Source organism: Gobius niger, assembly GCF_951799975.1.
Source record: "Gobius niger genome assembly, chromosome: 17".
NCBI lineage: Eukaryota > Metazoa > Chordata > Actinopteri > Gobiiformes > Gobiidae > Gobius > Gobius niger.
In genome coordinates, this window is record NC_136868.1 from 16,010,227 (window position 1) to 16,026,735 (window position 16,509).

At 43.2% G+C, this 16,509-nt stretch overlaps 1 protein-coding gene and 1 long non-coding RNA gene across 2 annotated transcripts in view; one reads left to right on the forward strand and one right to left on the reverse strand.

The window, feature by feature from the left end:
- The window catches only part of LOC306976677 (serine protease 57-like), a 119,317-nt gene that overhangs the window by 34,767 nt on the left and 68,041 nt on the right, over positions 1-16,509 (forward strand). The window lies entirely within an intron of this gene.
- LOC306976688 overlaps positions 1-16,509 on the reverse strand; it is a 24,496-nt gene continuing 7,987 nt past the window's right edge. The window contains exon 3 of the long non-coding RNA XR_013793782.1: positions 1-79. This is a non-coding gene — a long non-coding RNA (uncharacterized lncRNA). The remainder of the gene's footprint in view (positions 80-16,509) is intronic.

A 16,509-nucleotide genomic window follows, 5' to 3' on the forward strand; every position in this document is an offset into this window, starting at 1 on the left:
CCTGAGTGAGCGGTGTTGGTGGCAGACTCAAACTTCTCTACCGAAGTGTTGAATGCAGGAGAAGCCCCTCACACAAACGCTGAACAAAGAGGGGACAGAGGAGAGTTGGTGAAAGAATGCAAACGTCTTTTCAAGGTTCTGTGTGCTCGCGGCACCTCCTGTCAGGGAAAGAAAAATCCCAGGAAGAAACAAACGGCAGAAATGCAAAACAATGCCAGCCTCCTGTTGCTCGTCGATTGATTGATTACGACTTGACGGGTATCTTTTCACCCAGAGGAACGGCTGGCTGGAGTCACATAGGGGCACATTTTTGTATTGGCTTTGTTATTTTATTGTTGGAAAAAAAAAGTTTGACAACCCCTTTAGGCATTTTGTGCACAGACAAGTTGAGTGAAAGTTTTGGTGAGGCACTGTTTCCATAAGAGTTTGTATTTTGCTGTTGAATCCGCTGACCTTTTTATAAATACATAAGTTCAGGGTTAGGATTTTTACAGATCTTAAACATGAAAAGAAATCATGATTTATAGATCTGTTCAAGCCATTGCACTGACGGTTATATTCCTAAAGTAGGGTTGTTTGAAAGGACTTCATCTTTACGAAAGGTCTGTGATCTCCAACAGGTCTCCCATTGAGTTTATCGCTTTTCTGTAATACCTGTAGTATCAAAGAAGTGCTTTATTTCTCGACTTGAACTGAATCTCAGCAGGTTCGTTCCATCTCCTCTGTTTTGTTTTGCTTTTCGTCTCCTCAAGCTGCTCATCTTTAGTTGGAGCCATTGCTTTGACAGGTGAAGATCAACCAGAGCCATCGCTATTGGCAACCATGTGGGATTGTCCCGCAGAGGTGGCCATGGGGTCAGCAGCAGTATATATATAGTTCTACTATACCTATGGAATAACACACCTGCCCGGGCCAGAGTTCAATGTGACCCTTATATCCCTCTGCCTGCAACCACTGCGGCCCATTCCCAGTTTTAAAACTCCCAGTGCTAAAAGAGTTCATGCTAACGATTTAAGCTAATTCTAGAGCTGAGTCAACACGATGTGATGGATGGAAACGATACAAAGAATGTGGGCTAAACTACATGACAATGAGGACTTTTCTCTTTGATTCTTCTCTATCCTAAACTGCACTAAGTGTTTCAGTTTGATGTGATGATATGTGAGACAGTTCTAACAATGTTCCAACCCAGGGTGAAAGCCGTCCTGTTTAGAAGTACTGGTGAAAACTGAAAGTATTTTAACCACCGTTTGCCTTCAATCACATTTTACTCTGACGCTTCATTATGTTTTATTATTATTTTTTGTTTTGTTTAAAGAAGAACTAAGTAACTTGTTAACCTTAATAAATATTTTGGGATGATCAGGGGGTCTTTCATCTCCCCCTGGTGTCTCTGTCCAGAAAACCACACTTGCACTGGGTCGGAGGCGCAATACACACTAATGGAACAGGCTAACGGGCAAAGCTAACTGCGGGCTAGTGCCACTTTAGCAGTATTTACAGCCAAGTTTGAGTGAAAAAAAAAGATCCCCATTGTATAATTGGACGTACAATATCCCTCTCTCCCTATTTGTTTCCTGTCAGCGTAGTATTTACTCTCACAGACAATTAATGAGTAAAAAAACGCAACATGCTACAACACCTGCAGTGGCGCTTATGGCCTCTAGGGGCATGAGTTACTTAATTCTGCTTTAAATTGTGGTTTTATTTTATAGAATTACTTGTGTAATTCTATAAGTGTGTAAATTGTGCTATAATGAATTTGCTTTTCCTTATACTTCACTACATCACTCTCCAAACAACCAATATCATCACTGCCACTTGAACTATTGCCACCAAAGCTTCGCCATCGTTCATTTCACTCACTTGCAGGTTCTAAACATGCTCTCGGGTGCCAACAAGGCGTGATGGATGGCAGTGATCTTATTGTACCTGTTGATCTTTCTAACGGTCCCATTATGAAGACAACTCCGCTGTATCCTGCATCCTGTTAGTGATAAATGGCGAGAGAGGAGCATTTAGGCCGTACCCACTTCCTCCTTCGTCTCTCCAAATGGCAAAATCGCAGCCATTGGTAATTATGATAATGTCAATAGACCCTGTCAAGGATGAATAATTTGAGGGGAGACAGTAAAACACACCTAACAAGGTTTTTTTTTTTTTTTCTGTCTCAGTGGTAAACAGCGCTCTTTTAAAGCTGTAATTAGCCCTATAATGCCAAACACATGTTGCACAGACCTGACTCTCCTGCTCAGAACCACTTTCCCCTCTCTCGCGACGGGACACACTTCTCACATAGCGGGAAATAAACCGCATGGCGAGGAAGCACTTGCAGCGGGACGGGGTGAGTCCTGGGACAGTCTCATTCGGCAATTGTGAGGCAAATTGCTATTTTCCGGTGCTGAAAATAAACTCAAATACATTTAATTGCGTCTATGTACTAATATGTGAGCTCAATCAGATTGTTTGCAGATTACGATTTGTGCTGTTCAAAAGTTTAAAAGTGTAACGAGACCGACGTTGTGTAACCTGTAAAGCAATCACAATATAAATGTCTTATCATATTATTAAAATAGCAATGACATGGTTGTAGCAGGATGGAAATAGTAAACAATTACGAGGCAAACACTAATCATGTTACTGGTAAATGACTGTCTTTGCACTGGGTTACGGTCCTGATGAGTTAGCATTAGTATATTAGTATTAGCGTGAAAATAAATGACAGGTGTGTGTTTAGTTACCATGAATAATAACGTTTGCTTATTTGACATCACTTTTTTGTTGCGTATCTGTGTAGGCTCTCAGTCGTACAGGCGTTGTCCATCTTCAACGGAGGTTCTTGAATCCTCTTCTATACTCTGTAGTTGAAGTGTCGAACGTTTCGCCTCTCATCCAAAAGGCTTCATCAGCGCACTAAGGTTCAGCTCAGCTCGCAGCTGCGTGTTCAACTTTGTGTACGCCTCGTTTTTGTTGCTTGTTTCTGTCTTGTTTCTGTTGCTATTTTGATGCTTTTTCTTCAGGAAGATTTTATATTTGGGTAAAGCCGAACTGGAGGAGAAAATGTGCGCGATTCAGGTGGGGGTCAAGAGGTTAAGAGATAAATGCTTAAGTTAATTGAGCATTGACACCCTAATATGAAATCAATGGAAAAACTGCAAAACAAAAGTATAAGCTCTGGATCTCATACATTAATCTTGATATTTATACATATAAAACATCCCAGTTCATTTTTGTATTAAAGCGCTAATGAACAACATTTCCCACATCCCACATCGCTTTCTCAAAACTCATTACAAATGCATTACTTGTTGCGTTTTCTCCCACCAACTCCCTTCTTACCCAAGTGCAGAAGAATTCCACTTGTGAGACAGACACAGATAATTGGTCACAGATTTTTGTTGGCCGGACACAAAGGGACCCCCTATTCACCCCTGTGCAGCTGTCTACTTCCCACTGTCCCATCACATCCACCCCGTGGACGCTTCGCCCCTGCCAACGTCCTGCCACTGGTAATCACACCCCAAAACACAGCCTCTTTGAGTGGCACAATGAAGCAGGCGGGATACTCATGACCCAGAAGCCCCTCTCCAGCCCCCCTCGTGCCCCCTCCAGGACTCGCTGACATCCTGGGGACCTTTAAATCGGCCACTATAGCCCCCTCTGATGGAACCCCCGTTTGCTAATTAGGCGTCCCACTAACGGATTATTGCACCTGTAGTGAATGGGCTGGTGCCAACTGACGACTCCACATAGAGAGAGAGGCTTAATGTGATATAAGAGAAGTTACTTGTTTTATTTGTTATAAACAACCTGGTCTTTGGATCAAATCTGAGGTGTTTTTTTTAACCTAACAACTTCATACTCTAATTTAGGCAGAACAAGACAGTATAGTATATTAAAAATGGTCAAGGTTGAAGTTATTAAGCTTTTTGCAGATATTGGATGAGGAATGTATGTTGCCCCATTATTCAACCGATCATACTGTACTATTCCACCTTTAATCTGTTAACTGTCAAAAAACAACTAAACTCATTAAGATGACAAACGCTGTCGCAAAAATCATAGGAGTCCCCACACCAAACCTCAAAGATCTGAATAACAGGGCCATTGGATGCATTGCAGTCTCCATGGAACAGGACCCCGCACACCCCTTGCATGTACAAGGTAGGCTTGTTTTAAAAGAAGCCTGATCCCCTCAGCCATCACATTTCTTAACAACTGGTCCCGCTGAGTGTACCCCGCGTGCTGTATGTTCTTTGTTGTGTCTCATATAAAATGCTTTGTGACTTTGTCTTCTTCTTCTGTCTGTCAAAAAATTGTCAAACATGCACTGTATACGTGAAAAATAATTTCCCCTTGGGGACAATTAAGTCTAAGATCTATGGGCGCGATCTGGAGCAAGGACAGCGTTGGTCGAGGCACGGCTGCCATCTTGCACACACACAACCGGTGCGCCAAATGGGTCGACTGAGACCTGTGCTACAAACTACAAATGGTTCCCCCCACTGTGAGTTAAATACTGTCCATGTTGAGAGAAAGAGAGGGACTGTATCCATGAGTCCCACTCTAGCACCAGTGAAGAGAGCGAGGCAAACTCTGTGCCGTAGATACGTGATCAAAACACTAGCACTCTCCTCTTGCGCCCCTTCGCTGCACAGCTGTTTCACTAAAGAGGAACAAACAAAATGAAAAGAAACAAAGAGTGCGGCCTGTGTGGCTGTAGTGAGCATTTCCTGGACCGGAAGACGAGCTTTTTGGGAGCTGCCGCCGCCGGTGAAGATCCAAAGATGTCTCAAAGATGCGCCAGACCTTGAAACACAACTCCAGGAATGTTTTGATGAGATTCGAAGATTTGAAGATTGCAGGAAGAAAAATGCAAGAAAAGTCAGCCCCCCTGGATTAATAAGTGTATAATCTGCCAAATAAATGCAGAAAAACTTGAATACTGGTAATTCTGGCACGGGGATATGGTAAACTCAATATCAAAACTAGAGCAACCAGAGCACTGCTGCGGGATTGAAGGAGGGGTGACATGCAAATTTGCCAAAAAGGACAAAAAAAGGGGAAAGAAATCAGTAATTTGTAAGACACGAAAACAAGAATCAGCATTACGGCTAAATGAAACGTAAAATAGCACATGTAAAATTCTTCTTACTAATGTTGGCCCTGTTACAAGGATTTTTATTGACATGTGTAAAACCAAAGCAGCGCATTTCACCTTCAGCCTTTCTTTTTCTCTCTCTTCTGCCTCACATAATGGATTACACGTGCAGCACCGGCTCAGACCGCTAAATAAGGCCCAAACAAAAGAAGGCAGCTCGAATCAAAGAAATAAAGAAAAGGAAAGAAAAAAGAGGGAGAAAAGTGTGGAAGAGGTCCAAAGAGCAGAGTGGAGCCGGGAGAGGAGAAGCACAATGAGGTGATTACAATTCCAGTCACAGGCGGCGAAACGGTTCGGAGCAGCGATCCACGATTTCTGGAGCAACAGAGCAAAGCCGTTCCCAAGGGGCTCGTGGAGAGGCAAGAGGTCAACCAGCCCTTTCCTGACGCACCACATGTTAAAGGAATTCACTGTTGCATTGTGGGATATGACACCGGTAACCCCCCTCGAGAGCTAACTTTTTAAAATTACTAACACATACATTCTCTCTCCGAAGAGGACTGACTCGGAGCGATGGAAAAATGAACGATTCCAATTGCAGAAATGGGAATGTGGTGACGCAGAAAGGAGCAGGAGTGAACTGTGGAAAATGTTATCACAAGAACATCACACACACACACACACCGCAGTCACAGCTGAGGCGTAATGGACATATTAGTTTGCAGTGCCGGAAAGCATATCAATTTTTCACCTCAAAATTGTGCCGTCACTGATATACCGAGTCCAATTAGAGATGCAAAATCATACTTTGACAGGAACTAGATATGTACATAAGAAAATGGTCAACCACAAGGCATAGCTTCTTTTCTGCAGGGATACTAATGTCACAGTATGGAGAATATCGAGAGAGACTGGGGCTAACATTAGCATTTGGGCTCATTTTTCTCCTTTTCCAGCATGAAGCTAATTACAGGTTATTACTGCAGTGATCATATCTTAAAGTTATGGACTGTAACTATCTGCGGCACAACGGAAATTGAATTAGTCCGATAATGAATGGGAAGTGACAGAGCGGTGCGCAGGGCCACTGTTTCACGCATGCACAGACTTCATAACATGTAACCTAATGAAACGTATAATATAGAGCGGCTTCATCAAAATCACATGGAAGGAAGAACTCGTGGCTGATGGTTTTGTTCAGATAAATGATCATAAAAACATGTTGATGACAATTGGACGTAATGAAGTAAGGAAGTAAAGAATGCACTGGTTGATGAGATATGGGCTGCACAAAAGGGGATGAATGTTGGTAAATTCAGGCGTGTTTCTGTCCTGCCATCTCCTGATCGGACAGAAACTATGTGTGACAACAGGCCTAAGGCTGGGCCAAACACAGGTGCGGGCAGCAGCTGCCACAGGCTATATATACAAACATGTAAAGCCTGCACAAGTGCACATTCTCTACAGAGGAGACAATGGCATGGCACATACCAATGTTACGGGGATGGAAAAAAGTCTCATCAAATATAATGGGTGTGCTATTAAAAAAAGTACTTGCTCATTCAGGTTAGGGGTTATAAAAAATGTTTTAGGCCACACCCCACAAAAACTACCATGCAGACCATCCAGGACCCGCACTGGTATTAGCCTTTAACATGTCAAGCTGAAAAAAAAATTGAAAACTGGTTTGAACTTGTCTGAAGGATAAGCACACGCAATGTAAAAGTATTCACAAATTCAAGCCAATGTATAAACCACTCATAATTGGAAAGTATGAAATCGAGGAGGAGATGTAGAAGCTCATATGGATTATTGTCATTGAATTTTGTGAATGCGTTTTCGTCTATTCTGCCTTATATAAATGTTTATATTTGATTTAAAAAAAAGATTCACAGGAAAGACTCAGGAATGCAAGCAGAATCTGCATTCGAATCATGTATATATTTTTTGTAAATGGGGGTGGGGATAAATAAGTGCTACCTCATCCCACTCCCTTTCGAGCATGAGAATAAATGTGTTTGTGCATCCCTTGTATTTATGATTTTATTCATTAAGTAAACATATTATACATATGGAAAAAATGTATTGGTTTGTATTTACTTTGTTGTTTGAGTGAAATTTACAAATTCTGTTTACATTTAAGAAACAAGCAAAGGACCTCAGATCAGTGTCTCGCGACCCTATGAAGGGCCTCGACCCTATTTTAGGGTTTACATTATGTTTTCAAATGTAATAAATGCCAAGCAAACACTTTCTAAACAACTGTAAAAATCAGACTTATAATCACAATTGTTGATGGATATGATTGTATGATAAGAAATGCTGATCTCTACTAATCAGATTATTACAGATCAATGTGAAAGTCCAATCATGGCGAAACCAATTCCCTAATGTACCTGATATAAACAGATTGGAAATGATGACAAAATACAAATGCAATAATGATAGCAATGTTGTTTTAGCCCAGGTCAATAATCACTCAAAAAAACAAAATAAAGACCACTGACGAGCACAGTCACACATTGCCTCTGAACATGATCTACTTCTGCAGCCGGCGATGGAGGAATATGTGTATGCAGTCAGCTTTTTTTATTGATACTCCCACATCTGGACAGCACACATGTCAGCACAGTCAGCCTGTCGCTCAAAACCAGAGCAGAGAAAAAGAGTCTCGTCGGCATAATAGTATAAACATATGGACACACTACACAAGACACGACAACAGACTATACCATTGCACCTACTAAAAATGTAAAATATTACTTGTGCAATTATTCTCATAAGGAAACTCCAAATCAGAGCACAAGCGTTTGGAGGTAATGCTAGACATCCACACCCCAAAGAGGGAAATCCCACAACTTTGCACTTTTACTGCCTGGAAATGTCTCTATTTCTTGGCGTTAGTGCTCTGTGTGAACGTGTGAGGGGAAAACACTGTTACTGCAAACCACACTTGATTGCAACTAATTTTACCACGACAGGCATAGATTTAATATTTGTTTTATTTTATCCTCCACCCGGGTCAAACCGCTGACTTTTACATACAAAGTGAAAATGCAATCGAACAAGAAAAACTTTATCTAGTTCAGCTCACAAAAACTAATACCGTGTCAGAAAATCTTAGGAGAAAGAGGAGCCATTTTGAGAGCAGTGAGGACAACTTCTGCTGAATTCCAGAGCAATAAGGCAAGAGATTCTGAATTTGAGCTCCCTCTCCCTCAGACACATGACTGACAGAACCGTTATGCAAACACTCCCACAATTGTCCTTTTCATTGGTCCCGGCAGACTTGAGACTCGAAAAGTGTGACTCAAACATCGACCCAACTTGGAGAGAAAAGGAGGCAAAGTGGGTGGGATCCTGCAAGCCTTGGCACCCACAATTACTCCTCTGTTATACTGCGCGGATGGTGTCTAGGAGCCTTCAATCAACTTCACATGTTTACTTTGTTAGCATCTTGCGCGTCACGTGTTGCTAAACAGATTCATGGAGCGCCTGATGTTTCTGGTTTGCTGTTTTTTTTTTTTTTTTACCACTGAGCTTTGTGACTTGCCATCCGGAGCCAAAAAACACAGTCGTGATTCCCATCAGGCGAAAGGGCCGTGTTGTTGCCGCTGCTATACATCTTTAACTGTGTTAGGAGATTGCCTGCTTGCATGCAACAGCACGGGGCTGAGTGCAACGGAGGCACAAAAACACAATTGATTTGGATGCATTTCGAGGAAGTGGACAGCACAAGTATCCACAGACTTGAATCCGATAGAGAACAGCTAGAACAATATTTCTCATGACACAGGGAACTTATTTTGCCAGCGTCCGAAACGGCATACCCTGCAGAACTGAAAATTCCTGCCAAATTAGCGGTTTGGCATGTTCCGAGGCCTTCAACCAATTTTACAAATTCTGAAAGAAGGTGCTACTTTAGGGCAGCATAGTTTAGAGCATCCTATTGTAAAAGGAATAGTTTGTTAAGACGTTGTATATTATGTCTTTGTACTAAATGTTGTACATATTGGGGTTCATTAACCAAGTGTTTGCTCATGTGCAAAAGTGGTGCTTTTTAATCATGCAGAATTCTCTCATTTACATGTCAAATTTGGGGCCCTAAAACTACAATACAGGCAATTTCAGATGGTAAATTGGGTGAAACATGCCTACAAAATAACATATATTATTTTCAGTTTGCACTTACTAAAGATGCGGGTTGACCGCGGGTTTCGGGTCAACCTGCGGGGCCCGCGGATTTGGTGATTCATGCAGCAGTTTTTTAATGTGTGCGGGTCGGGTCGGCAAACTAAGAGGCTTTTCTTCGGGTCGGGTGGGTCGGGTTTAATTTACAGTGGGTCGAGTTGGGGCGGGTCAGAAAAAAAGCCGACCCGGCATCTCTAGCACTTACTATTAGGCACCCACTTTAGGTTTTATTTGTGAAATAAGTAAGTTAGTTAGTGTTCAGGTGTTAGTCCTGAGCCACTGCGACTGAGCCGCGCTGCCATTGTGGTTCAACCTGACCCGGAGTTAGGTTAAGTTGTAGCACCCGGAGGAAACCTGGCTGGGGGCCGCCAGTGCTCCTCTGAAATAGTGCAGCGCCTCCTGGGTTTGTCCCTGTTTCAAAGCGTGGTGTCCTGCACTTGCTAGCTCCTCCACCTACTCTTTCCTGTTCCTCCTGCGCAGCTCTCTCCGCTTCACAACAGTCTTTCGTCATCTTCTGGGAAGAGCCTCTTTGTCCTTCTGGGTAACATTTACAATGATTGGAAATAGGCTAGTGCAGGAATGGGCAACCTTTTGACTCATGCTGAGTTTTTACATTTGCCTGAGGGGCATCAGTATAGCTTTTAGAGTTATCGTACAAATGCATTTTACAAATAGACTGTAATTATCACCCAATGCATCAAAGTTTGATCAGTTGAGTAGTGGTTATTCTTATAACTGATCTATAGCTATTGTTGATCAGGAATAATTGCTTTGGAGTCCAGATTTAAAAAGCTAAATGGGCCACATCTGGCCTCTGGGCCTTAGTTGCCTTTACCTCCTCTGGACTAGTGTCCTGAACAGGCACTATGCACTATGGAAGGCCTTCTGATTGACGATGAGCTAAGTGTCTGGGGAGAGGGAAACTGGGCGCCTGTAAATTAGATTAAGATCACAATCTTATTTTTCACTATAAACATTGTTGGGGGTAATTCAGTGAATGTATGTATTGCCTCAGAAAGCAAACATACAGGAAGGGCAACGCGGTGCAGCTACCTGAAAGTGAGCAGCCTGCTTATTTGTCAATACTACAGGCCTTGTCTTGCCCTCTGTTCTGATGCGCTCCTGTATATCTCTCAGCACGTCACTGCGCTGGAGGCCATGCACAGGCGAGCGCTCCTGGGATCCGGCTATGACTGTCAAACCCCTTCGATATTTGCCTTTCTTTCGGGACGGTGGAGGTATGAGGTGGGAGGGGCGGGAGGAGGCAAACTCAGAAATCTGACAAATTGCTGAAAATTGCCTTCACACTCTCATTCCTGTTTGGACACACTTGGCACATCTGGTTGTGATCTGGCAACAAAGGCAGCATGGCGGAGGGGCTCAGCTGTCAGAGGCCTGCCACATTTCACCCCGCTCCTTTTTTCTTCCTCTTTGCAAACACGCATCTTTTCTCTATGGGATGCTAGCTGTGTGTTTGATGATTGGCAGGTGTCCACGCTTTATTTCAACAAGTATTTTACATTTTTCACTTATGTGTTAGTTTTAGTCAAGACATAGAATTGTTTTAGCTTTAAAACAAAGAAGTTGGTGAAATTAATCCTGGTCAGATAGCCAATTCTGGGCATTTATCTCTGACTTAAAGGCTATCAGTGGCTTGTAATTGTCCATTTCGAGATAAACGCAACAACAGTGACAGTGCAGGCGGTGGCGGAGTCTTTCAGAGGTTGGGAAAGCTGCTCGCAATGTGTGAACTTAAAAAAGCAAGCTATAAAACAAAGATGCCAGATAAGAATTGTGCTTGCACGCACAAGATTAGCGGTTCAAAAGACAATGCACACCCATTTTCTTGTTGCTGTGTGGCTCTTGAACGCGGTGTGCGGTGCATGGCATCATCATAAACACACTGTCCTATAAATCCTGGCTGCATTGTTTCTCTGTAGTTGTTGCTAATCTGCGTGTTCTGCGCAATGTCTGCTGCAGCACTGGGATTCTCCACAGAAAACACATGCCATCAATAAAAAAACAACTGCAACGGCTTATTGGATTTAACTACGCAGACAAAATACACAGTTGTTTGTTTTATGTTTCCATGTGAGACATTTTTCATTCTTATAATGAATTTCTTACATAGCCAGCCACAGACGGTCAAAACACAAGCCTTAAGTGCCAGTCACAAGAGGCAAGGCAAGGCAAGGCAAGTTTATTTGTAGAGCACAATTCATACACAAGGCAATTCAAAGTGCTTCACAGTTGAAAACAAATAGAATCAATAAAAACATCAACATAAAATTAATCAATTACAGTAAAAGGGAAACATCAGGGATAAAATGTATGGTAAACACTTTGTTTTACACTACCCTTGATATACCAAATCTGGTACAACTTGTACTGTTGGGTTACAACCACCATGGAATAATGTGTATTAGTAGTTTTGAGGTACATGATCATCAAGGGTAGTATAAAAGAAAGCGTAATAATGATTAATGAACCAAGAAAGATTTTAGTATTCAAATAATACATAATAATAGTTCATTCTTCTGAACACTTGCAGTCTCGCCACTGTGACTATAAAACCTTTCTTAAAAAGTTTTAGTTGTAAGATGTTTTGCGGTTTTGAGCCATGTTGTGTTAAAGCAGTACTAAGTAACGTATGCCCCTAGAGGCCATAAGCGCCACTGCAGGTGCTGTAGCATTTTACGTTTTTTTTTTTTAACTCATTAATTGTCCGTGAGAGTAAATACTACACTGACAGAAAAGAGAGAGAGGGATATTGTACATCCAATTACACAATGGAGATATTTCTTTTCAGTCAAACTTGGCTGTAAATATTGTTCAAGTGGTGCTAGCCTGCAGTTAGCTTTGCCCGATAGCTTGTTAGCTTCTTCTTCATGTGTATTGGGGCTTCCGGGTCGGAGCAGGGAAAGTTGCAAAGATGGTTTTCTGGCCAGAGACACCGGGGGAGATGAAAGACCCCCTAATCATCCCATCAACACTTGTATTACCCCCAGAGGGACTACGAAAAGGATTTATTAAGGTAAACAAGTTACTTAGTACTGCTTTAAAATCCAAAGATACATGGCTGACTTTAACTGTTTTGCGATGCCTCACTGTAGAAAAAGAAACCATCTAAACTTCATTGCTGCCTTTACGCAGATACACGGTTCTTCACGCAATCTTCACTGTTATGCTTTTCCCATGTTGGAAAGTCTGATGTGATCCGCTCATATGCACGTTGTCAAGCCCATGTCAAATAAACACAGAGGAATGGCCGGTGGAGGAGAGGTCAGCGCTGGTGTCCGTGCTGCAGCTGTGCGGAGCTGTGAGAGAGAGCGGCTTGAGAGCACAGCTGCACTCGGAGGCTAAACTTCTCAAATTGCCTCTGCCTTCAGTTTCCTGCCCTCTTTGCCGGAGCGGGCCAGAGCACAGCCTTATTAGACCCCCCCCTCCCCCGCCTTAATAATCCATGATGTCACTCCGGCATCAGCGCTGTTGTTTTTGTAATGTTATTTCTCAGCCTGCACTTTGTTTGTTAAATACTAACAGGTGTTGGCGCTGAGAAGAAGGGGCGATTCAAAATGTTAAGGCTGCTGTCCGTCAGTCCGTGGAGATCTGTGGCCACATCTGTCCGGGTTTTGACTTGCCCCAGTTTGTTTGGTCATCTGTATTTGTGTTTCTTCCCCCTTCCCCTGCCTCTGTCCCTCTTTCAGCACAGACAGGCTGAGGAATGATCACCCGGGCTTTGATGCCGTTGGCCCCTGCCCTCGCTTTCCACAGCCCATGAGCTCGAGCAATTATAAAAATGCACCTCTAGCCCAGTGCTATTGCTGTGTACTTTTTCTGTCTGAAAGTGGAATAGAAAGTGCGAAAGAGCAACACTCTTAAACTTGTTTTGCCCAGGTTTGCTTCCATAGTTGAGGCTAAAGCAGCAGTCTAAACTTGATGCTGGAGCACACATATGGCAGACAGGAAGACGTTGCTTGTGGGTTGAGTGGGGGAGCAGGAGAGATGATGGTCCCTTTATCCCAGCAATCATTAGACAAGAGCCCAGAGGAAGTCAGAAATCACCGTCCCATATGATCCATGCTTCCCGTCTTCGGTGGAAAAAAAATAGGACAGTATTGTGGACATGTGTGGAAAAAGTGAAGGCACAGCTGGTCAAAGGCTGCCATTCAATAGACATAAAGCCGCGTCTGTTCACCAGCCATCACAAATAAATCATGGGGACCATCTCTTTGGTTAGAGCAATTATGTGAGACACTGACAAAGTGATGGCATTCACCAAGAATAACATGAAGCAGACCTCCAGAGAAAACAAAGAGAAGAGTGAGAACAGGTACCACTATGCTGATATAATGTTTTAAGGAATACTTGTTGGCCTCTGCATTTGACCCATCCCTCAATAACACTGGAACGACTCATGAGTACCAAGAAACTGCAGCACTGTGTGGGGGGACCATTACCAGATTGTTGCCAACTTAATGGTTAGGATCACATGAATTACTAGCCTATTGTGCATGTTTTAGGTGGGATGGTAAAATCGAAGCCCTGCAAGAGACTCACTCAGAAATAGGGAGTGCATGCACACTCCACATAGGAGGACCTTGTTGATGTTATATTAAGCTATTTATAAAACGTGATATTGATTGAAACAACCTCAGCCCTGTCTTTTTGTGTGTTGCTACTTTCAGTTTGTTTGACAGTTTTCTACAATCATCTGTTGGACTGGTCTCCAATAGATAAGATAATTTGTAATAGGTGCAGCCAGTACAAGGTAGAAAGAAACAATATCAGTAAAGTAAGTCTAGGGAGCGATCATATTGTTTATTGCTATCTTAGATTTGAAGAAAGGTTGGAGAGAGTGAAATCATTTCTTCTGCCAAATGGTTTGTGTGCACACTCCAAATGTATCTTTGAAGATGGGGCCAGCTTGGCACCATGTTGGTTCTGTTGGAGGAGAAGAATTGCTCTGTTTACTTGTGTCAAACAATGCCCAGAGAAAGTGGAGGCCACATCTCTCAAAATACAAAACTCTCACATATGGCAAATCCCATTAAGGCATTTCTCACTGATGAGTCTGTTCTTGTACCCTGTTTAGAGCCAAACAGCAAGACCAACACTTTAATCGCATTCGATTTTCCGAATGTTCCAAAAGTGCACATGGACCTGAGACAATAGTGGAGCTGTTGGCTGCAGATGAGCAGCTTGCACCTGCTGTGGGCCTGAGTGCACTGAACAACTGGACCAACCATATTGTCCAGCACAGCTGCCTCTGGCTGGAGTGTGTGATGCAGAAGAATGCATTAGTGGCACAAGGCACGGCCTCGGCTCCATTTAACCCTCCACTGAGTGCCAGGGCGACGCCAGACAGACTTTGTGTAGGCGCATACCTTCACTAACGCAGATATGGAAAAAATCTGTGGAGCAGTAAGTCTTGAGATTACATGGCTCCTCTCCACTCGGCCTCCAATAATTCCCCAAATCCAGTGGTGCCATGTCGCTCCAATTTGAAGCTTCGACCTCTTGGGGAAAGAGAATCTTCCTACTGACTGACGGTCATCTGCCTGCAGCGCTTAATGGATGCACGTCATGTGTAGAGTTGTCAGAGTGCGTGTGTGAAGTCGAGCATGGGAGAGGGATTAAATGTAGGAATAACCATGGCTCACCTCAAACACAAAGTTGGCTTGATTTTTTAATTGCCTGCCGGCTGAAATGAATGGCCGCTGCAGCTGTCTGAGCTAACAGCTGCTCGCCCAAAATGATTGGCCCAAACAGACTCTGGGATGGAGACAAACAATGCCCATGAATCACAGGCAGCCTATGAGGGAATTCTGCAATTTCACAACTTTGAAAAATGCGTGTAGGATTAAGAATCGCTTTTATTGCAAACTCACATCTGTTCCGAGCAGGATTTCACAGGGAGCTTGCAAAGATGCATTTAGTATGCTGTCTGAGCAACAGTGAGGCAATTCGACTTCAGACACAATGTTTTCTTTTAGTTTAGGCTTTGTTAATGCCTAAGTTTACAAGTTCACTACTGAAACCAGGAACCAGAGGGGGTCTGCAGAATATTTGTCAGTCCTGAATTAAGTACTGTTGTTTGGCTCCCTCTCCTTCACTCTGAGCCCCAGGCCTTGTGGCTGACTGCTCCGCATCTATAAATCACAGAGAATGCATGCTTATATCCCTGGAGCGAGTGCGCTGAGTCAAGTCTGGCAAGGTTAATCACATTCACATCTCCTCGGCCTGTTCACAGCGGCCCAATGAGAAACCAAACACAGAGTGCAAGGCATGATGGCTCTTGTTCAGTGGGTGTCGAGCCCAAAACAGTGAAGCCACAAGAAAGAGCATGGATCGAGGTGTGGTCAAGACAAGGCTTCTGCGCTCTTTGACTCAAATATGACCCATTTGCAAACGTGACTTCTCAATGTCCTAAAAATCATGCTTTATACAGGGTAGCATATAATCTCTGCATAGGCCAATGACTAATGATCTTTCTTCATGTGTTTTTGTTAAACTACATCATAGCTCATACCAAATTCAAACACATTAGACAGTGACAGCTTTCTGAGACAATGTAAGGGTTGAGCAATACTGCTGAGGGAGATGGAGAGACAGACATGGAGACAGGGTGGAGCTGGACATCATTGTCATTTACACAGGGGGGGGGGGGGGGGGGGGGCCCTCATGGATACAGGCCTATGAATATCTTTGAATATGACTGCAATAGGTCTGGGTGTGTGTCTATATATGAACACACGTGACAGTATCAGTGTTTTTTTCCATTCTGAGCATTCTCCCAAGTGCCCTGCCCAGATATGTAGGAATAAGGCCTCATCGCTCACTAGGATCCTGCCCGAATCAAAGCGCCGATTCTTGAAACACAGCTGTTGTGATTCCAAATGGCTATCTGTCCCGCTGTCGCCGCTCCGCTAGTTGTCCGGTTGAAGTTAGAAGGGAACAGACATTTGAACTCTCTACAAAAAATAGTCCAAGGTAAGCGCTTTTTAATCTCTGGCATTGGTCATAACATAATCAGGTAGGAGATAACCCGTGCTATAGCCAATGTTAACATTCTTGCTACCGACCAAAGTCAAATGTGTCTACTAGCATAGGTTAATGAGAGAAACATCTGCTAAAGGTGATATAGCAGCGTAGTCATAGCCATTCCCGACACCTTGCTTTAGTAGTTTCACACCTCACACAAATCATCTGTGTGC